Below are 22938 nucleotides of genomic sequence, written 5' to 3'. Positions count from 1 at the left end.
TAGGTTTAGATTATGGTTTACCCTAGGGCAAAATTGTCTAGGGCTAGATTAGGGCTTACCCTAGGGCAAAATTACCTAGGGCTTGTGACGTCAACTTTAAAGGGGAAGAATTCACCATGGAAATGGAGTGATTTTGAGGCAATGAGTTGCAAATTGTTGATTTATGGTAGCATCAAATGTGCTCTAAGCCTCAAAATTTGCGGGGAGGCTAGGACACATGTATTTCAGAATACCCAGAAATCATTTTGGGAAATTCCACACGGAAACAATTTTATTAAAATAATTAATTATTTTTAGTGGATGCCTAAGTATAAACTTAGGAAATTAAAATAATTAAAGGGTATACTTCTAGAAGAAGACGAAGACCGAGTCCAAATGATCTGAGCGATTAATTGGAATCCAATTTGGTCCATTGATTACTCAACTGGAAGGATTATAAGGACTTCGATGGGCATTTGGAAAATACATCGGAGAGAGATCAAGAGATCGATTTCTCAAGAGAGCAGCGCAACAGTTGCCGGAGAAGTTACCAAGGAGATTTCTTGTAGTGAGGGTAGGGATAGTTTTCCGGTTGGAGAGTTTCCTGATCCCGGGATACATTGCAGAGAAGGTAGAAAGAGATCTAGAAGAGGCAGCGCAGAGCTTCAGAGGGAGTTTGAGATTCAACTGGGAAGTCGAGTTCCAAAGACAGAAACTGGGGTGTGAGACCGGAGGGCCAGAGGAATGAAGTTCCAGACAACAAAAGATCTGTGGAAGAGGTGGCGTAGACCCCAAAGAGGCTGCGCAGAGCTAGCGTGGGGTCAACCATCTAGAGCCTGGATCAATGTCGGTTCGCCAGTTATAGTGTGAGGTATTTCTCACTAATTTCTTTGCCAATTAGATTCTCTGTATCGGATAGCCAGTAAGGCATCCAAAGATTGTATTCAAAAACTACTGCATAATAATACAAACCCTTAGTTGTTGCATCGATTTTCCCACATTGGGTTTTTCTGGGAACATTTGTCCAAAAATAACAGTGTCATGTGTTGTGTATTTCTTTCTTGCTCAGTTTCTTGTTTTTGCATTTAATTTAATTGGTGAAGGTTGCAATGTATTAGTTTCAGTATTTGCTGTAGGATGCGGTAAATAATTTGTTTAGTAATTTAACAAATAGAAGATACTTAATCAGTTGCTGCAGTAGAAATTTGGGTCTCCAAATTTCCACATGGTATCTGGGCGTAGGTGAAGCAAGAGCACTAAGCAGTTTTCTGCAGCAGTTGTTGGGGCAAAAAAACCAGAAGGAAGGAGGAGACACTGTTGAGGGAATTTCTTCCTCAGAGAATTCCTAGGCAGTGAATTTGATTTCTCTATTGCTGAGCAACAACAGAGAGGTGCAAATCTACTAACTCCAGCAGGGAGTGCGTAGGCTAGCTAGTGCTGCGCATGGGAGAGAGGAGGCAGTTCGACATTTTGTTGGCAGAGATGGCAGCTAATGGGTTGCTAGATCAGGATCGGTTGGATGGTACATCCAACTATGTGATCAGGAAGGCAAGGATCTCATGTCTTTTGGATGAGTACAATCTCAAAACCTATTTCGACAGTGTGGTAGCTGTACTTGTGGATCCAAATCCCCTCAAGAAGTGCAAGGGTGAGATGGCAAAGGCTAAGCGATTGATCCTTGATGGAGTGAGAGATCACTTAGTGTGTCACATTGCAGATGTGGGAAGCATTGTCTACGCTATACGAAAGATCTTCCGAGCAACGAAAGATGTACTTGGAGCAAAATATGAGATCCAAGCAAATGCAGAAGGGGGAACACATTGATCCGTTCCTCACAAGGCTTTAGGAAATTTGAGACTCGTTGGTAGCTGTAGGGTCAACACCTCAGCTTACTGAGATGGTGAAACTGGCCCTGAATTCCGTTTCAGAAGAATGGCAAGTATTTGTCCAGAGCATCCTGGGCAGAGAGAGATTGCCAGATTGGGAAGGGATGTGGGCCGCTCTTCAGCAGGAAGAGATGAGGAGAGACTTAGTCAAGTGCAAACTTGATAGCAGCAGCAGCAATGGGATGAAGCCCAAGGAGGAGGAAGAGAATGCAACCCTTGCATCTAAGGGGCAGCAGGAGCAGCATAGGCGGAAGAAGGACGTCTCAAAGATCAAGTGTTTCTGGTGTGGTGAATTTGGTCACTACGCTACATAGTGTCCTCTCAAGAAGAAGGACAAAGACGAGAAGCACGATCCGAAGGTTGCATCCACAAAGATCGAGGAGGAGGAGTTTGCCACGATTGCCCAGATACCTTGAGGGGAGAGGCGGGGTGATCTAGTACTGTAGTTCAAAAGAACTACAGATGGGCAGGATCCTTGAGGAGTCCACCTCTTGGATCAATACATTGCTAAGGGAGCCCAGATCAGAAGTAGCAAGATGGACCAGTGTTAGTTGGTGCAGAGGAGTGCTAGAGTGGCAGTTTGTTAAAATTGGCAACTAGGGCCAAACTCCATGTGGGTCATCTTATTTATGGCAGCTGATATTTTTCTTGGATTCCTCTCATCGAGAGGTGTAGGATTGATCTAAAGATCATTTGATTCCGACATGTATTCATGGAGATATGAATTTATTTGTGTTACTTGACAATTTGTCAAGGTCGGCCAGCAACCAAATTACCCCAATATATCCTCAACATTTTATTATAAATAGAGGTGGCCTTCAAATCATTTCACACTCACTTCACTCATGATCTCTCTCCACTCGTTTTGGGCTTTGGTGGCAAGAGAGGTCAAGATGATGAAGGCCTGGACGCAGGAGGTAAGGAGACTAAGGGAGAAGCCCTAGCCGCAGTCAAATGAAGGAAATATAGCCGCATTCTGAAGAAGAGACCATGCCCTAGACGCAGATCAAAGGAGGCCCTAATTCTCTGTCCTAGAGGGAGACCTAGCTGCAGTAAAGGAGGCCTATACACAGCTGAAGGAGAAGCCCTCATACGCTGTACTAAATGCCCTAGCCGCAGGTCATGAAGGGACCTTAACTCGCTGTCACAAGAGACCCTCAAACGCAGCAAAAAGGAGACCTTGATCCGCTGTCTTGAGAGGCTCCTATCCGCTGTTCTAAGAGGCCTAAATCCGCAGTCTATTAGACCGTAATACACAGCTACAGGAGGAGACATAATCTGCTGTCAAGAGAGTCACATACGCAGTTTAGAAAGGCTCCTATTTGCTGTCATAAAAAGGTCTTATACTCAGCTCTCCTAGCCGCAGTTCATGAATGTCCTAATCCTGCAGCAATTAGACTCCCATACACTGCCCTAATCCGCTGAAAGATGTAGCCCTTATTCACAGCAAAATCAAGGTCACTACGTTGTCCAGAAGAGGCCTATCCACAGTAATCCGAAGCTAGAATGAGGCCCTAATAACACAGTCAAAAGAGAGGCCTCAAGACGCAGTTAAGGGATACTCTAAGCCACTGCTAAAGGATCCCTAATGCAACATGAATTGCTGTACGTGACATCATTGTAACAAGGTTATAACTAGGCATGTGTTAAAGATTTATTTAGGCCTGTTGGAAGGATCTGTAGCTTCAACTAGCTGCTTTGATAGGCTGCAAGCCATAGCAAGAAACTAAGGCTATTCTGAGGTAGCATTGCAGTGTACACTGAGTACAGGTGGCAGCGTGGATTAGGAGAGACTCTCCTAGGTGGACTGCAGCCCTTGGAGGGCTTAGTTGGCTGACAGTGTGGAAGGTTAAAGGGCTTCTTCTTGTGCCCTAACTAGAATTGCAGGAGCAGGCAATTAGAAGAATATTGCAGCAACATTGATTATCTACCAAAAGGATATGACTACAGTACTCTTCATGAGTGTTTGAAGTCTGTAAGTGTTGCATTCTAGAAGTACTCTTCATGAGTGTTTGAAGTCTGTAGGTGCTGCAAGCTATCAGTGGAATGTTGCAGCAGTAAGGAGGGCTTCTAGATTGATGATCTACTGCAACACTCTTATTGGTTGAAGACTGTCATGGGAATTCAGGACTGCATCTTTGAACTGTCATCATTAGTAGAATGATGGTCTTTCTACTGCTGTCATAAATATCAGTTTTGAATACTTGTACTATCTCTCTCTCTGCTGAAATATTGAAGAATATAAGAAGAATTGATCAAGGGTTTCCAACTTTCCCCACATAGGGGTTTGTCCCTGGCTGGTGCCACATCTTGTGTCCTCTTTGTCTTGTCTTTTCTTCTACTGTTTATGTTTATGTTCTATCTGCACTTTACTATCATGCTGATGTGATTGCTAATCTGAATATTTCATTGGGCTAAAACGAAAAATTGAAGTAAATTGCTCTAAGCATAGAACATACCTAAATTTAACACAGTTGTAGTGGCTAGGAGCGCCAAACACTGAGCAACACATAGAAGAATTGGTAGCAGTGCAGGGTCAACAACATCACAGAGGCTTCAGAGGGTTAGAGCAGAGACTAGCAGTAGTCAGAGCTCCAACAACATATCCATCATGCTGAACACCTGTTCAGTAATTTTGGATGCTTTTCCGTTGCTGATGCAGTAATAGTAGCAGTTGGAGAAGGTTGCAGTGTTGGCAGTGGTAGTGCCAGCAACAACACATATGCAAAACTTGAGGATTGCAGTATAGATGCAGCGTTGGCAGTGGCAGGGTCAACAACAGTACAAATGCAACATTTGCGCAATAGTTGATGGGCAGTGATGTCAGACATCAGCAACACAGAGGGAGATGTTACAGAGACCGGGTGATGCTTTAGCACGTTGCATTACTAGAGCACATTCCTCGCTAAGAGGGAGTGTTGATTTCTGGTAGCATCAAATGTGCTCTAAGTCTCAAAATTTGCAGGGAGGCTAGGACACATGTATTCCAGAATACCCATAAATCATTTTGGGAAATTCCACCTGGAGATAGTTTTATTAAAATAATTAATTATTTTTAATTGATGCCCAAGTATAAATTTAGGAAATTAAAATAATTAAAGGTTATTAATCAAACTAAGGTTGAAACTTATAGAAGAAGACAAAGATCGAGTCCAAATGATCTGAGCCATTGATTAGAATCTAATCTGGGCTGTTGTTTAGTTAACTGGAGGATTATTAGGAGGACTTCGATGGGCCTTTGGAAAATCCATCGGAGAGAGATCAAGAGATCGATTTCCCAAGAGAGCAGCGCAACAGTTGCCGGAGAAGTCATCGAGGAGATTTCTTGTAGTGAGGGGCAGGGATAGTTTTCTGGTTGGAGAGTTTACTGATCCGGCGATACATTGTAGAGAAGGCAGAGAGAGATCCAGAAGAGGCAACACAGAGCTTCAGAGGGAGTCCGAGATTCAGTTGGGAAGTCGAGTTCCAGAGCTAGAAGCCGGGGTGTGAGTCCGGAGGGCTAGAGGAATGAAGTTCCAAACAACAGAAGATCTGTGGAAGAGGTGACATAGACCCCAGAGAGGTTGACGTAGATTTGCGTAGGCTGACGCAGAGGTTGTGTACAGCCAGCGTGGGGCCAACCATCCAGAGCCTTGATCAATCGGTTTGACAGTGATAGTGTGAGGTATTTCTCACTAATTTCTTTGCCAGTTAGATTCTCTGTATCAGGTAGATAGTAAGGCATTCAACGATTGTATTCAGAAACCACTGCATAATAATACAAACCCTCAGCTGCTGCACCGGTTTTCCTGCATTGGGTTTTTCCAGGGACATTTGTCCAAAAATAACAGTGTCATGTGTTGTGTATTTCTTTCTTGCTCAGTTTCTTGTTTTCGCATTTAATTTGATTGGTGAAGGTTGCAGTGTATTAGTTTCGGTATTTGCTGTAGGATGCAGTAAATAATTTGTTCAGTGATTTAACAAATAGAAGATACATAATCAGTTGCTGCAGTGTATTAGTTTCAGTATTTGCTGTAGGATGCAGTGAATAATTTGTTCAGTAATTTAACAAATAAAAGATACCTAATCAGTTGCTGCAGTAGAAATTTGGGTCTCCAAATTTTCACACAAACCACATGTAGAACTCTTCGAAAAACTTGTAATGTTCCCTTTTTAAAATTTATTTAATTTCCCAGAAATTATTCTATGAATTTTCTTCGTAAAAAGAACTTAATAATTCTTTCTGAAAATTTGAAAGATTTAAAACCAATAATTACAAAGCGTGTAGATTTGTAAACCACAACTATTTATTTATTTATTACTAAAAGGCAAATTACATCAAATTCATTTTGGAAAGGAACCTGACAAATAGATAAGCTGGAGAAACCTTCTTTGGCTGGACTCCCCTGTCTGCAATTGTGCATTGCTTCAATCTTCTAACTAACACTCCAAAATTTTGTGCTTCCTCACTAAGCGCCAATGAGGAATTTGGTTGATCCTTCTAAATGACTAGCTAGGGTGTGTTTTGCAACACCAAAACTAATTGCCACCAACTAGGGTGTGTGTTTCAACACTGAAACTAGGATCTCCACAAAGGTTTCCCCTCACCCCATAAGCTACTAGAGCTCCTGATAAAATTAGCAAAATATCAATAGCCAATCATAATGCCGAAATGAATTCTTATCTTTCTTTTTATAATTTTCCCCATCCGAAAACCGTGGGTCACTTTTTAATAATAATGTAACTTTATAAGTTTTATTTCTTAGTTAAATCCATAGTCACTTAATAGTCCCCTTTTAAATTTAATTACTCACTATCACTTTTAGGATGACATTAAATAATTAAATTACTCATCTCGTCTCATATTCTCAAAAAGGGACACTACAGTCCTCCCTTCCCAAGATTGGTTGTCCCCAACAATCCAAACCTGTATTCCCAGGTCTCAGATAAGCCTAGAGAATCCCTGCTGCAATCCAAAATATGCATATCAATACCAGGATTTCAAGCATGCTTGTAGAATGCCCAACATATACTTGCTGCATCATTCAAATACTATGGAATCCAGTATTACTGATACACTCTGCCGTGCCGCAAAGCAATCCAATATGTCTCCGCTGCTCTAGTTGGATATAGTTACCAACTAAAAATTTGCTATCACATGAAAACCTGTCACATGTTAGTTATAGTGCTTTGAATTCAAATCATCAAGCACACTCAAATGTTTCCTGGAATAAATTTCACATTTGGAAGGTGCTGATCAACTCTAGGAAAATAAATCCATTTGTCGAGAATGCCAAGACCTTCTTTTGTGCCAGCAAATGCCTTCGCAGCAGCAGCAGGTAGCTGTAGCATCTTCTTTGCTAAACATAGACGCCCTGCTATTGTTTTTGCATTTCCACACGTCTTGAAGTAAAGCATCTTTGCTCAAAGGCTTTTGCTCCCCATCAAGAGATCCTTTGCAAAGAACAATGGAAAATTTTCTCGCATCAAGCCTCTTCATCATGTTTCTTACATTTCTTTCATTATCAGACTGCCTTTGTGCAGCAGCCAGAGCGTCAACCTCTGCCGTGGAATCCTCCGCATTTCCCAAAATGTCAATGATTTAGATAGCTTCTCGAAGACCACTCATCAGTGCACCACCAACAGTATCTGAATGCTCTTTATAGATTGCCTCCCCAACAAACAATAGACAATTTTCTACAGGCCTGCCCAAACTATCATAGTCCTCTCCTGAAGCACCAACTTCAACATAAGAATGAACACCCTTACTAAATCGGTCACTGCCCTAGTTTGTAGCAACAGAGGCAATGGGATCTAGTCCAACAGTTTCTCCGAACAGCTTCTGGAGTATCATGAATGCATGTGTAACATGATCAGAGGTTTCTAAATTCTGGCTATCTATGGGCCATGGCAGCCCGTCCAACTACAAGATCAGTCAGAACTGGTGCACCATGTAATATTCCTACTAGGAATATCCCAAAATGACCACTGAAAATTTCTGAGTTCTAGTAATTCTTTTCAGTGAAAAATTTCATCAAATACATTATGTGCATACTGCTGTAGGTGATTTTGAGGAGTTTACTTGAATGAATAAACATCATTTAAATCAAATGGTCATATGAAACACTTCAACCCAGCAACATATCTTTATTTAAAACTCAGAAAATATATAAAATTACACCAACAGTAAGAGATTTCTTAAATCTGAGAGCTGATATATACTTTATAAAATGATTACAAGATGACAAACGAACCTGGTTGTATCAGCAGTATGTGAAGGCTCTTTGAATGACTAATCTGGTCTCAAAATACATATAACCCGTCCTCTTTACGACCCACGAACAGAGGTACCATTCAGTGCTCAAACTCAACTCCACATACAAAGATAAAATCACTGGTAACTTGTCCCTCTTCAAGTCCGCTACAGCCACCCAACTCGACCCAAAGAATCTGTAGCAAGTCTCAACTAGCATGACTTTGACAGCAGGTGTACACGCACAGGGAAGAAGGGTATTTCATCTCCCATGCTCAACAAGAAATGTCACGGCCTGTGAGAATGATAGCAATCTCCAGTAATGAGATACGCCCTACTTAGCACAACACAATACTGTAAACTCAGACCCTCATGAGGTACATTCAGCTAGTGATGTTTAGGAGTGAATGCGATCCACACACAGAGGTAAACTCCTCCCTTTAATAACGAGAACTCGGCCCAGAAATTAGAGGGTGACTTGGTCTATGGAGAAGAAAGAAACTCGTCCTCTTTGAACTGGAATGTCGGTCCAAGCAAACCCAGAAATGCTCAGACCCTCTCATTGAAGGGACTTGGTCTCATAACCCATAATCTTGACCCATTGGTTTAGTGACAAAGTATGGCTCCTCTCCTCTAGCAATATCAACTTCAGGTTTGGCTTGGACATCTACCTGTAAGATGATACGTGGAAAATACAAAATCAGAAGATAAAATCCACTGATAACACCTTTTTACTTCTTTATCTTCTGCGAATATTTTTCTTCTTGATAGTGCAATGGTGAAATTTGAGTGATTCCAACCCTTGAACCAACTAGGGTGTATAGTTTCAACATCGAAGCTAGCTATGGCGGCTAGGGTTTTTCAAACCCTAAGCTTCTCTCCAAAAACTCTCCATGAGCTCATTTTTTCAAAATGCAAGTGATAGATCATAGAATGAGGAGAGACTCCTCACTTTTATCCTTTTATAATTAAGTTCTCACTTTTGCTGCCATTTTACTTTTTATATTTTATCAAGTCACTTTAGGAACTTTCTCACTTTGTAAAATGATAGTGACTTTTGAGTAGCCTAGGATATATCCCCCTTTTTACCTCTCAGGAAGTTATAATGTTTTCAAGGTTTAATGACCTATTTATAAAAGTAATATTAAATAAAAATTAGTAAACAAATTATATTAATCAATTACTAAAATAATAAAAGTAAACTAATGATAAAGTATTTTAATATAAGTCTAACCTTTATATTAAAATCAGAAAAAGGAAAGTTAATCAAAAATCAATATACCTTTTTAAAAAAGAAATGTATATGACACGACATGGGAAGGGTGTCACGAGGAAATGAAGCGGTGGGTGTTGGAGGAAGGACGACCACCGCCAAGAAACAATTTATAAACCGGAAAGAAGAGTTTGGGAAGGGGGGAATCAGAAAGAAGAAGGAAGAATGAAGGGGATACTGAAGAAGTAAACTTGAGTTACCTACGGAAGGAGAGCTGGTTGTTCTGAGGTTTCTGGGCACGGGGGAATAGTCTGCTTCAACTGAGAAGCTTACTGGACTGAGTAGCGAGGTTCTGCTCAGTTTGGCTGGGTGGTTTCGGTCTTTTGGTAAATGGGAGCAAACTGGAGGAGTTCTGAAACATTTTCATCCGCAGCAGACCAAGTAAGTACTTATCATCGAATCAAGCAATTAGTCATATGAAGTTTTGCATAAATTTAGAACAGAAATTTTTCTTAAAGTTTCATACTCTGTTTAGAATAGATAGCTCTATAAAAACTCCTTACAATATTTACAGTTCAGTAAATCTTTATAGTTTCAGAAATGGTTCTTTACATCAGCTCAGTCCTTACACAAGGCGAATCATGTTCCCTTATTAAATTTTTCCACGCCTGAGGCTACGAGAACTTATTAGGCTAGCGAAACCCGTCTTATTTTTCCTAAGCGGTTGGGGACATTACACACCAACTATTTTCTTCAGGTTCCAAAACATAAATCATTGGCCTCCTAACTCTGTGTTTCTGCAGTTGTTCCAAAGCAATCCAGATGATCATCCCAAAAAACCTTCGATAATTCCATCACTACATTGAAGACACCAAATCCAAGTTGTTGAATGGAGGATAATTTCCAATCTGGAAGAGCTGGTGAAAACTTCATTGAATTTTCTCTCAAGTGGCCAGGGAGTACAGTTATCATAATTACATCACCAACAAACTCTTGATTATTCTCAGTCTGAGAAGTAGAAACATCAGTATTTCCCTGGGGGATTGAGCTGAGAGAACTCTGTAGTTGCAAAACTGATTGTAGCTCATGTTGCAATGCCTCTATCCTTTGTCTCAGTAACATCTGCTGAATGTTCAATATTCCAGACCAGTTATTCAATGTTGGATCAAGAGATTGTGAACTGGATGAACGTGTTTTTGAATTATCATCTTTGGCAGTGCTCATAGCTGGAGGTTTACCATTAAGGTGGCTTATATTAGATGACTGGGATGATACAGAGGTACTTGCATAGAGACCAAGTTGTTTCCCGTGACAACTGAAGCCCTTTGTGCTGCTAACATTTGAGATTGAAGTTGTAACCATCTTTGCATCCCAAAATGGATCTACTCATCTATGGGTAAATCTCATCCAACCATCACTATTAGCTCCTCTTCCATGGCCCTCTCCAGAAGTGCCAACATTTTGTGTAGCATCAACTCCTTGAACCACACATGGCTGGGGGCAAAACACATACCTTGGAAAATAATTAATTGTGCCAGACTGTGCTGCAGAATATACAAAATAATTTCCATACTAGGCAGCAACTGCAAGAACATCTTGAATTCTTACTTGATGTTGGGTCCTAGAACTATTTTCCTCCTTATCATGGTGCATTTAGCAATCCAACATTGGCTTGTAACCCTGGTTGTTCACCTTCTGTTCCGGCATGTCGCTGTCCAGGCTGTAAACCCTGCTCTACTCCAAATGTTGCCGCTCCAGTTTCTGGAGCAATAACTAGAGACTTGCATGTAGGACAAGTCTGCGGTCTCTCAAGCCAGTAGTGTAGACAATGTACATGGAATAGGTGTCCGGTGTCCACATGGTAGTCTTTTTGCTGCAACCATTTCCGCACGACATATAATGCATGTGGCATCACTTTGTCCAAGTTCTACGTCAGTTGCATCTGGAAATTGATCATTCATGTTTGATGTAATTTTCTGGTATCTTATAAAGTCCACAACCTGGGACTTAAAATTACAAAATGTTTCATAGAGCTCCCCTATCAAGTGCAGTGGTGGGCCATAGTTTATAAATATGACAAGGAAAAAGAACAAGTACAAAGCCAAATGAAGCAGATCTTTGACAAGTTTAAAATTAAAGGTAAAAATTGCTTTACTTTCACATTGCCCTTCCATAAGCAAGTCACCTAGATAAAAGACGTACTTCAAGAACTTTGATATTGTTGTTGTGGCCAAGATCATAAACTCAAATGAAAAGAAGAGCTCCACTGAGGGTTATACGATATGATAGAGTTATACGAAAAAACACAATCTAGAGCAAGAAAAAATGTCATAGAGCTTATTATCTGAAAATGAGACAAGCGACATATAATTGTTGTTGTTTCGATATACTCTACCCTCCTTTGTGCCAACCAACGAAGTGCCTTAATCAACAACACAACCGTCGCCATTGCCAGAAAAGTTACAGAGAACTTGTCTTGGTAAATAGTAATTGCAAACAAAATCTCCATAATCTCTCGCCATGACTTCATTTCACTGTTCTACTTCAGCGTCACGAAGGGATCCGAGAAATAGGGTCTTGTTACCCACCATTTTGTGGGTGATAACCCTAGGAGATTTTTTTTCTCCAAGATGGTCCTCAGCCAGCAACCCCTTACAGCGACCAACTAGCTCATTGTGCCATTTCTCCGCTACTTGAGCCAGCCATGTGGTCCCTCATCCATTTGCCATGATCGTATGTTTGAAGGTGGGCCTCCCGAACCTAAGGGTATGCCTTGTCATTTGGTAATTGAGTATTGTAGTTTCCTTATCACGAACACTTTTGGGCATGGATTAATGGGGGGTTCAACGGAAAGAATCGGTTAGGTCTGTGCTCTGGTCCCCAGACCCCTTTTGGATATTAACCTTGCATTTTAGCCCCGTGGGATTTCTTTTACTGACCATTTGGCTTTAGGGATGGTATTTCATGGGAAACCCCGATTTTGGTTGCATGGTACCGCTCCCTTATCCACTTATACTACCCTCTTTACACTCTTTATCACCCCATTCATCATTTCTCCCATCTGGGTACACATTCCTCCACTAGGTCCACATAGGGTTAGCTTTCCCCTCCCCTTGCGCACACCTTGGGTCATGGCCTGGAATGATGCCCGGAGGTTGATGTAGTTAAAAAGAAAGATAAAAGTATATTTGGCCACATTCAATAGGAAAATGTACTACAAAATGCAAAAGATGGCCGAGAGAAACACATTTAGCATGTGGGCAAAAGCTAATACATAAGCTCTACCCCATCATCGTGGCCATCACCCTGGTTCCTATAGGTTCTAGGAACCTCCATCATATAGGAACCCATGATTGTCCCAACCTCTGGTGGGCAATGAACCAGCCTACCTTAAAAGAGGGTATTCGCTGCTATATCTTATGCATCATGCTCTTACCCCTTGAACGCCGAGCAACTAATCAAAAATAATCATAAAAAGGCCAAAGGCATATAAAGAAGGGTGGAAAAACCAAGGCTGGGGCACCTCATGTACCATGATTGCTCCCTCCTTTACATTATAAACCCAAGTGTGGGATTCCATTTTATTAGCTACCCTTGTACCCCTGCGTGTGGCCGAGGGCTGCCCTTTCTCATCCCCTGCATCATTCCCCTATCTGTTACATGCCACCACCTTTTGAAAGATGGACCTTGAATATATTATCCGCTTTAGAAGTAGAAACCACCTAATAGGATACTTTGTTAACCCCATTTGGAGTTTAGCAGACAATGGCACATCTCGAAGCCCATTATGAAGTCCTCGCCTGTGGTCCATGATTGATAAGCTCATTTACTCGATTTCTCTAATGACTTGTTGTATTGGAAGTCTAGGGGATGCATTGGATCTTATGCAGGATTTCATATGGTCTCCATCTTGGGTTTGCTCTCTCTATATGGGGTCCTAATCCTCTAGAGGGATACATTGGCACATGTAGGGTGTACGTTGAGAGCCATGGGCCTCTACAATAGTAGACAACTCTCCATGGATCCCCGAAGATGGTCAGAGATGCTCAAGATACTCCCATTGGACAAGGAAGATGCACCTGGTTCGTTTTTGCCCAGCCGGCCTCACAGATGTATCTTGCACTTGGCGGCTGACCCAGGACTTGTAGGACGATGTGGCATCCCCTACATCATCATCAGAGCCCTTGCAGATGATCTACATGCATCTTCGACTCATTTTGGAGAACCTCTTGGAGACCCATGAGGTTATTGATGTGCCACCACACCCATTGGGCGCAACACAGGTTTTGGAGAACAAGGGGAAAACCCCTTGGCCATCACTTCCGAGGGTCCCTCTCTTCATTATGGCAGCCATGGACTTCATTAGGCCTCTTAGAGTGCCCTACGACATGCATAGATTATTATTTGACCTCTTGAGAGGCTTATTCTTTCATTTATGAGTTAGTTTGGTGGGCTTGTCACCAAAAGTTAGATTATTAGAACATTATTTTATTTATGGGGCTTATGTAGGCCAAGGAGGCTAATTTGAACTCCTCATTAGTGTATAAATACAAGTGAGATGAGTTCATTATCTCATCATCACTTTGGATTGGATCTTTTCTCTTTCTTGAGAATTTCACACTTTTTCTTAGAGGATGAATTGGAGCTTTATGGTTGAATTTTGATATGTGGATTTGGTCTATCTTTGGAGCTTGTCTCTTGTCAAATTGTGGATGGTTGGATATACTCCATTACATGTAAGTACATGCTTTTAATGTTATTCTTGTTTTAATTTGTCATCTACATTAGACTGGAATTTTCGCTATTTTTAGGGCTAATTGATGCATGCATTCACTGCTTAAATTGTGGAATTTTGTCTCTATAATAACATCTCTCAATATATGGGCCATGTAATGGGAATGAAATCTCCTAGGGGTAATTCTATCAACGAATATATCTTGATAAGCCATCTACTTTTGCACATCATAGACTCCATTCTCCCAAGACTAAGTCACTGATCTACCAAAAGGTGGTCACCTTAAACCAACTTGTTTCACCTTTTCCTAGGTCTAGCCAAGTTGGGTCACCTAGGGCATCATTTTCTTGATGAACTAGCCCTCCAAAAAGTTCGATTTCCTAGCCCCTCCTGCGTTGGTGTTTCATCAAGACCTCCTCCAATTTTGAGGCCATTTCGACGGTGGAGTTTTGAGAAAAGCCAAGCCCTAGCTTCGAGATCAAACTTTTCCCTAGCATCCCCAAGGCTAGTACCTTATTGGATCAATTCAACACCTTTAAGTGAAAATTCTTTCTTTTATCCTTTCCCCCATCTTGTCTAGGGTAAGAACATCATTGGTTGCCATACTCTTTCCTCCTACCCTAGACTGGGTCCACTTGGTCCTGTGTGGTCCCGTTCCTTTGAAAAGACAATTCTTCAAGAACCATTCGGGATACCAATTTCAATAAGGATTTTAGGGATTGGGAAACTCTTTCATGAATCATATCCCCTAAACCTAACCCTCAAATCCTCTCATTCCTCTCCTAGAAGTCATTGTACCTTGCTTAGAAAGAAAGCAAGCTCCATCTTTCAAACTCTTCTGGAAAGGGAATTATTTTGGTCACTACATATCCATTCATTGATTTATCCTTCATCAGTGACTCCATAATATATGGGGTCTCCTCCCATCGGTGAAAGTCCGTAAATAGTAGGGAGCCTTGGTTGAGGTGATAGTGGGCTAAGTCTCCATTTGTTGCCCTTGGTCTAGCATTTTCCTTTTAGGTTCCCTGCTAGTTTGAGCGGTAACATTCTGGCGTTGTTGCCGAGGTCACGAAACGTGTGTTTTGTTCCCCATATGACATAATGACATATCATTATTGGTGACTCCATTGGAAGAACGATGCCCTAGTTCTTCATTGAACTTTAAGGTCAATGCTTGTAGGGTGAAGCAAGCATTTTTCTAGGCATCTTTAATTTCACCCTAGTGACTCCTACATATTTTTCATGTATACCTAAAATAGTTTGTCATTCTTTGATAAATTTCCCGCTTTGGACATTGCTAACATCCCTGGGCATCCTAATCATGTCGCGAGAAGGATGGTACGTGGAGTGCCCTTGTTTGATGGTGATCCACTCTCTGCAATGGACCACATAGAAAGATTTAATGCACATGCTTCAAGAGAGAAGGTTGTCCACCAAGATGTCCTTATGTTATTGTTCATGGGATCTCTCGGTGGTCATAATGTTGGAAATACTGAGAGGGGGGGTGAATCAATATTTCTTTTCAATTGTTATTTTTACCAATTAAAACATTTATATTCAGAACACAAGATGAACAACAAGAATAAATGCTTTTATTAATATAATTTTTGCAATAAAATAGGTACAATATATATATGATTCCAATCTGTTGCCAAGCACCAACTTGGACTTTTGTGAGGCTCCAACCTCCAGAGCGCCAACTTTGTTTTGTCAAGGAACCAACCTTGGACTTAGGAGCACCAACTCCTAGGACACCAATCCTTCCAGTTCTGAGGCACCAACCTCAAGGGCTCCAACCCCCTTCTGCAAACTGTCTGGATCTGTTTTGTCAAGGCACCAACCTTGGATATAGGAGCACCAACTCCAAGGACACCAATCCTTCAAACTTCTGAGGCACCGACCCTATTGTCAAGGCATGTTTGATAGTAATGTTCTGCTCTCAGAACTCTTCTTTACTGAGTCTTGTCTGTTTACAGCTTCACTGTAGTCTTCATGCTACAGCATCAATGCTAATCAGTCTTCATATGAAGAAGTCTATACAACTCTTCATACTGTCCACACAGAGTCTACAATAGCCATCATGATCTCTAATAATGTCTCCACACAACTTTAGTGAGTCTACTATTAGCTGCACTAAGCTCTGATTAATTCATCGCTGGTCTGAGCCTTTCACAGGTTAGCCCGATCAACAGAGTTGCTCGTCCGTCGGCTTCCTCCTGTCTTGCTGGACCTTCGGCTTCCTCTTGTCCTACTAGAGATTCGGCTTCCTCCTGCCCCGCTGGACCTACCGCTGCCTCTGTTTCTTCCAGTTTTTCCAACCTCTAAACTTTCCTTGTTCTCTGTTTTATATTCTTGATACACTTGACCTTTGGCTTCCTTTCTCCGCTGGCTCTTTGGCTTCCTCAACGCTCGCTTGATCTTTTAGCTTCCTCTGCGCTCACTCTTCGGCTTCCTCTGTCTCTTCAAATCCATCAATACACACAGGACACATTAATGTGGAAGAGAGGCCGAATTACATTAGTGTTGCATATTAAAAAATATCAGAGAGGCTTTTTTTAAAATATTCATACAATATACATTAATTGTTCACAGAAACCATATAAGAGAGACTATAGCCATATAGAGGTCCCACATGCCACGTCATCCTTTTATCGCAATCGCCGCTTTAATATGACAAGGCCTTAAGCCTTTAAACCCGGGACCATACAATATATCGGAATACAAGGATGCACAGGAAATACACGGAAAATATACCCTCCGAACACATAAGGCCGGACTTCAAATGCATTACGCCCGCATCTATAACTTCATTGGGTCCGCTCCTTCACAACTTTATCGCAATTGGCAGATTTGCACATAACATAGCCAATTCCCCGATACCCGGACGCGATATTATTTTAAACTGTTTTAATAACTCCATCGGGTCCATATATATATATTGCAATCGACGCTTTCAATGTGGCAAGGCTTTACAAGAGGCTTGCGATATGCAACGAATGCGATAATATATTAAGTCATATTGCAATGGTCCAGTCGGGTCCGTATATATATCGCTATCGCAGTTTTAACGTGACAAGGCTTAAAACACTGCGATACATAACTCCCGATATGGCGGACGCGATATATCATTAGGGCGTGATATAATAGGACCATCGGGTCCGCAACTGTATATCGCAATCGGAGGTTTCGGGGGTGACAACCCTTTGAGACGAGCGACACAGCGGATGCAGTATTACATTAGGGTAGTTTATAATGGAGCCGCGGGTCCATGTTATTATCGCATCTATATAATATATATACTCCTCTGTTCTTAACTTTGGTTAATGCGGACTTAACCCATAACCCTTTATCCCCTTTAATTCTATTATAATCCTCGTATAATGGGAATATACACAAACACACGGAAACTTACATTTTCCGCTTTTCCATAGCCTTGGCGCGTTTATCGATGCTTACCTTTATCAGACTCATTCTCCACCGTAGATTTCTCTTCATTAGATCTGATGGTTGATATTACACCCGAAGTTTCAAACAGTTCGTTGATCCTCTGCCGTCGATCACCTCCTGCAAGATCCAACGATTCACAAGGATTTTGGGTGGACAAATAGCTCGAGGATTACCCACCCGAAAAATGGTTTCCTGTCTCCTCCTCGCTGCTACGTGTTGCTCGGTTAATGGAATTGAACGCTCTCCTCTAAATACCACTTACCGCTTAGTGTCCGCCTAGAAACCACTGCCACTGTTACAAATCCGCCTTTTGGAATATAACCACGTGCATTCACTTTGAATTTAACCCGATATTATATACTTTAGCTCGATATATGTGGTTATATACTTTAACCCGATATATACTCCTCTGCTCTTTGTTGGTCTGATATGACTCCGTGATGGCTTTGGATGCACTGCTCCAATAACTCTTCTCTGATATTCCTTCGATATCGCAGGATATGGCTCCTCTGTTAACTGCTCTTCCGCTGGCTTCTCCTCTTGATGCGTGTTCCTCTTCTGATGGCTTCCGATACCGCTCCAATACCTCTTCTCTGCTTTGATAGCTTTGCTCTGATAGCTCCTATGACTTCCAATATTCTCTCCAATGGCTTGACTATCTTGGCTTTCCTCTGGTTTCTCCTCATGGCTTCTTGCTTCTGTTTCTTCACGGATCTGCTCTACTTCTCCTTGGCCTCACATCATTGTTTACTCATCCAGAATATTGCCATATTGACATCAATGACAATTTAGGTCAACAATCTCCCCGTTTGTTATTGATGGCAATATTCTTCTTCTCTCCCCCTTTGACATCAATGGCAAAGGAGTGCTCAAGGACTCCCCCTATCAAACTGTTTCTGTTCTTTATGAATTGTAGATCTTCATGAGTATGTTACTCCCCTTGTAATAGCGCTCTTCTTTTTACTGAAGATAGAGGGATTGGTGCTTTATCATCAATTAGCACATTATCCCCTCTTCATGTCTCAGAACTACGTTATCATGGCTTCAACAATGCTTAAGGATGCTCCACTTCAATGCTTTCAAACATATTGCAAATACACACACACCAAATGATCAAGTCCAGGTTTTTATGCTTCAATCCATATTTTGTTGTCTCCACAGTCAGAATTAAGAGGCCTTCATAGTCCGAATCAAGAGAAAATGGCATTGAAATTGTCTTTCTTGCTATCTCTCTTTAGATCATAGTTCCTTTGTATTTCTGTGCTTCTTCTTAAGTTACTGAGCTATATTTGACTGCACAATATTCTCCTTTCTATAGTCTTTTGATGAGCCATCTTTTCCTTGTGTTCTTGAAAAAAAAATCTCTGCAAGTTATCTCCACAAGTAGATTTTGATATCCAATCTGTGACTATCTTTTAAATTCTTTTTATTGATTGGCATCTTTTTGCAATGCTTCAGTTTTGTTAGATGCTGCCAACTGCTCTTGCTTCATGCTTCATTCCCAGATATATTTGTTTGTTTGAAGGTTGCCTCTATTTGTGTCCATAATCTACCTGTTCTCACATCAAATCCCTGAGTCGAAACATTTAACATCTGTAATATCAACACCATAGTTATTTGCCCTATTTCTCTAGTATTAGATGACCTTCTCTGTTGCTCCAATTACTACTTAGTGATCAAGTGGAAAACATCTTCAACAACAGTTCAAAGAATAGTTAAGAGATCAATTCTTCAATGGAGTGCTCCTGAGAGATGATCTTTATCAAAGAATGATTGTTAATATAGCTCAATAAGGATTTCATAAGGACCCTTTCACGAATAGCTTCTGCAATAATGATCAAGAATCACAGGCTCCCCCTAACTGTATGCATCATCTCTTTTGGCAGAGTCTTCCCATCAAATGCTTAGATTGTCAAAAATTAGGCCAATAACATGTGTTGTTCGCTGGAGAGTTCAAGGGACTTTCGGATTGTATTTGCTTCCTTCTCCATACTTGTGTAACTTTCTTCTTTTGCATGGTTCTAGCTTGTGTAAGAGCCCAAGTTAAGTTACAATCACGTGCCATATGACCAATGTTATGACACTTGAAGCATTCTACATTGTTCATGAATAAGAATTCATGATTTCTTCCTGCAAAATTGTTCCTTGGAGATTGTTGGGGACCATAATATCTATCTTTATGATATGATTGGGGACCATAACATCTATCTTTATGATATGCTTTACAATCTTTTGCCATGTGACCAAAGTTTGTACAAGAATAAAAATAACCAAGAAATAAACTTTGGTACCTGGGGGATGGAGATTTCCTTGATGTACTTCTAAAGTCTTTCTGTCTCGAGATCCTTTGATGATAACCATTGCTTCTAGCATCCTTGACATTATCTACATTTCTTCTTGGAGCAGGATTTCTTCCATTGTTGCCTTGATTTTTCTCCTTGTCATTGCTAGAATTGGGAGCATCACCATTTCTTTCTTGCTTCTTCACATCCCTTTTGTTTGAAGAATTATCATTCTTGTTTGAGGATTCACCTGCATACTCGAGACCTGATTTATCAAATTGACATCTTTGATGGCTGAGCATGTCATTCAAGGCTTGAGAGCTCTTCCTGGTTTTGTTCATCCCTTCAACCTTTTTCCTGAGGAAGACAATCTCTTCTTCCAATCTTTCACACTCATATTTCTTCTTAGCAAGTTGTTTCTTAGTTTCCTCGATATGAACAGCTTCATTTGCTTCTATTTTAAAGGGAGATGATATCTGGCTTCATTTTCCTTTGCTAGACTGCTCCATTTCTTCCTTGATCCTTGTAGCTTTACATGTTTCGACCTTAAGAAGTTTGATATTAGATTTTAATTTGAAGATTTCTTCATCCTTTGCTTTTAGTTGACATATCATGGTGTTTCTCTCCTTTTCTGCTTCATCGACCTGTTCTTCTATGATTGCTAATGCTTCCATTGTCTTCTCAGCTCCTTGTGCTAACTTTCTTGCTTCTTGTAGTTGACTTGACAAGGTATCTTCCCGTTTCTTTGCTTTATCCAATTGATTTGTCATGGATATGACTTCTTCATGATGCTTTCTTTTGTTTTGATGAAATTCCTTCTTAAGCTTGGCAAGCTCTTCATCCCTTTCCTGTATTTGAAGCTGGAAAAGGTCAACTTTCTCCCTTGTTTGGTCTTGGTCACTAGCTAGTGCTTTCTTCTTAAGTAACTTGTTTTCCTTTTTCAAACTGATAATCTCTTCCATGGCAGTTGTAAGTTGAGTGAGGAGATCTTCTACAAAATCTTCTTCATTCTCTTCATCTTCTAGGTCTTCTTTAGCCTTGATGTCATCATTCTCACTTTCAACTTCTATGATGGGTTCTGGATTTTCTTCTTGATTTCCATCATCTTCTTGACTGATGGTCATGGTCAATGCTCCTTTTGAGTGAAGGTCATGAAGTTTGTCCCATATACCCTTTGCTGACGAACATTTTCCTAAATTGTTCTTTATAGAATCAAGTAGCCCATTCAAGATTTCCTTCATTGCTTTTTCATTGTACTCCTTGGATTTTCCATCCATCATGCTATCAACAATTACTGATTTCCAGATTTCAATGCCTTGAGTCTTTAAGAAATTCCTCATTCTTGCTTCCCATATATTAAAGTTTCCATTGAACCATGGAGCCTTCTCAAATTGATTGTCTTCTATTTTAGTGGAAGAGGGAGACTCATCCTTAGGAGGATTGGAGACTTTCTTTCTTGATTTCGCCATTTGTGTTCTAAAGATCAACCTACAAGTTGTTAGGCTTTGAATGAAGGTACTGGCTCTGATACCAATTGTTGGAAATACTGGGGGGGGTGAATCAATATTTCTTTTCAATTGTATTTTTACCAGTTAAAACATTTATATTCAGAACACAAGATGAACAACAAGAATAAATGCTTTTATTAATATAATCTTTGCAATAAAATAGATACAATATATATATGATTCCAATCTGTTGCCAAGCACCAACTTGGACTTTTGTGAGGTTCCAACCTTTAGAGCGCCAACTTTGTTTTGTCAAGGCACCAACCTTGGACTTAGGAGCACCAACTCCCAGGACACTAATCCTTCCAGTTCTGAGGCACCAACCTCAAGGGCTCCAACCCTCTACTACAAACTGTCTGGATCTATTTTGTTAAGGCACCAACCTTGGATATAGGAGCATCAACTCCAAGGCACCAATCCTTCAAACTTCTGAGGCACCAACCCCAAGGGCTCCAACCCTCTTGTCAAGGCATGTTTGATAGTAATGTTCTGCTCTTAGAACTCTTCTTTATGGAGTTCTATTTGTTTACAGCTTCACTGTAGTCTCCATGCTACAACATCAATGCCAATCAGTCTTCATATGAAGAAGTTTATACAACTCTTCATACTGTCCACACAGAGTCTGCAATAGCCATCATGATCTCTGATAATGTCTCCACACAGATTTAGTGAGTCTACTATTAGTTGCACTAAGCTCTGATTAATTCGTTGCTGGTCTGAGCCTTTCACAGGCCAGCCCGATCAACAGAGTTGCTCGTCCGTCGGCTTCCTCCTGTCCTGCTGGACCTTCGGCTTCCTCTTGTCCTGCTGGACCTTCGACTTCCTCCTGTCCTGTTGGACCTACCGTTGCCTCTGTTTCTTCCAGTTTTTCCAACCTCTAAACTTTCCTTGTTCTCTGTTTTATATTCCTGATACCCCTGACCTTTGGCTTCCTTTCTCCACTGGCTCTTCGTCTTCCTCAATGCTTGCTTGATCTTTCAACTTCCTCTGCGCTCACTCTTCGACTTCCTCTGTCTCTTCAAATCCATCAATACACACAGGACACATTAATGTGGAAGAGAGGCCGAATTACAATAGTGTTGCATATTAAAAAATATCAGAGAGGCCTTTTCTTTTAATATTCATACAATATACATTAATTGTTCACGGAAACCATATAAGAGAGACTATAGCCATATAGAGGTCCCACATGCCACGTCATCCTTTTATTGCAATCGCCGCTTTAATATGACAAGGCCTTAAGCCTTTAAACTCGGGACCATACAATATATTGGAATACAAGGATGCACAGGAAATACACGAAAAATATACCCTCCGAACACATAAGGCTGGACTTCAAATGCATTACGCTCGCATCTATAACTTCATCGGGTCCGCTCCTTCACAACTTTATTGCAATCGGCAGATTTGCACATAACATAGCCAATTCCCCGATACCCGGACGTGATATTATATTAAACTATTTTAATAACTCCATCAGGTCCATATATATAGATATATATATATCGCAATCGGCGCTTTCAATGTGGCAATGCTTTACAAGAGGCTTGTGATATGCGACGGATGCGATAATATATTAAGTCATATTGCAATGGTCCAGTCGGGTCCGTATATATATCGTTATCGCAGTTTTAACGTGACAAGGCTTAAAACACT

The 22938-nt window shown here is 40.9% G+C and overlaps 1 protein-coding gene and 1 pseudogene across 7 annotated transcripts in view; one reads left to right on the top strand and one right to left on the bottom strand.

Annotated features, from left to right (window-relative positions):
• The window catches only part of ABCI15 (trigalactosyldiacylglycerol2), a 333118-nt gene that overhangs the window by 194835 nt on the left and 115345 nt on the right, over nucleotides 1–22938 (top strand). The window lies entirely within an intron of this gene.
• Nucleotides 10094–22938, bottom strand: part of LOC149152877 (ERAD-associated E3 ubiquitin-protein ligase HRD1B-like) — a 29837-nt pseudogene continuing 16992 nt past the window's right edge.

The sequence above is a fragment of the Pinus tabuliformis genome, chromosome 9 (assembly GCF_031772625.1).
Source record: "Pinus tabuliformis cultivar Carrire ecotype Pingquan chromosome 9, CPIR1, whole genome shotgun sequence".
NCBI lineage: Eukaryota > Viridiplantae > Streptophyta > Pinopsida > Pinales > Pinaceae > Pinus > Pinus tabuliformis.
This window is presented reverse-complemented; position numbering and strand designations above follow the sequence as displayed.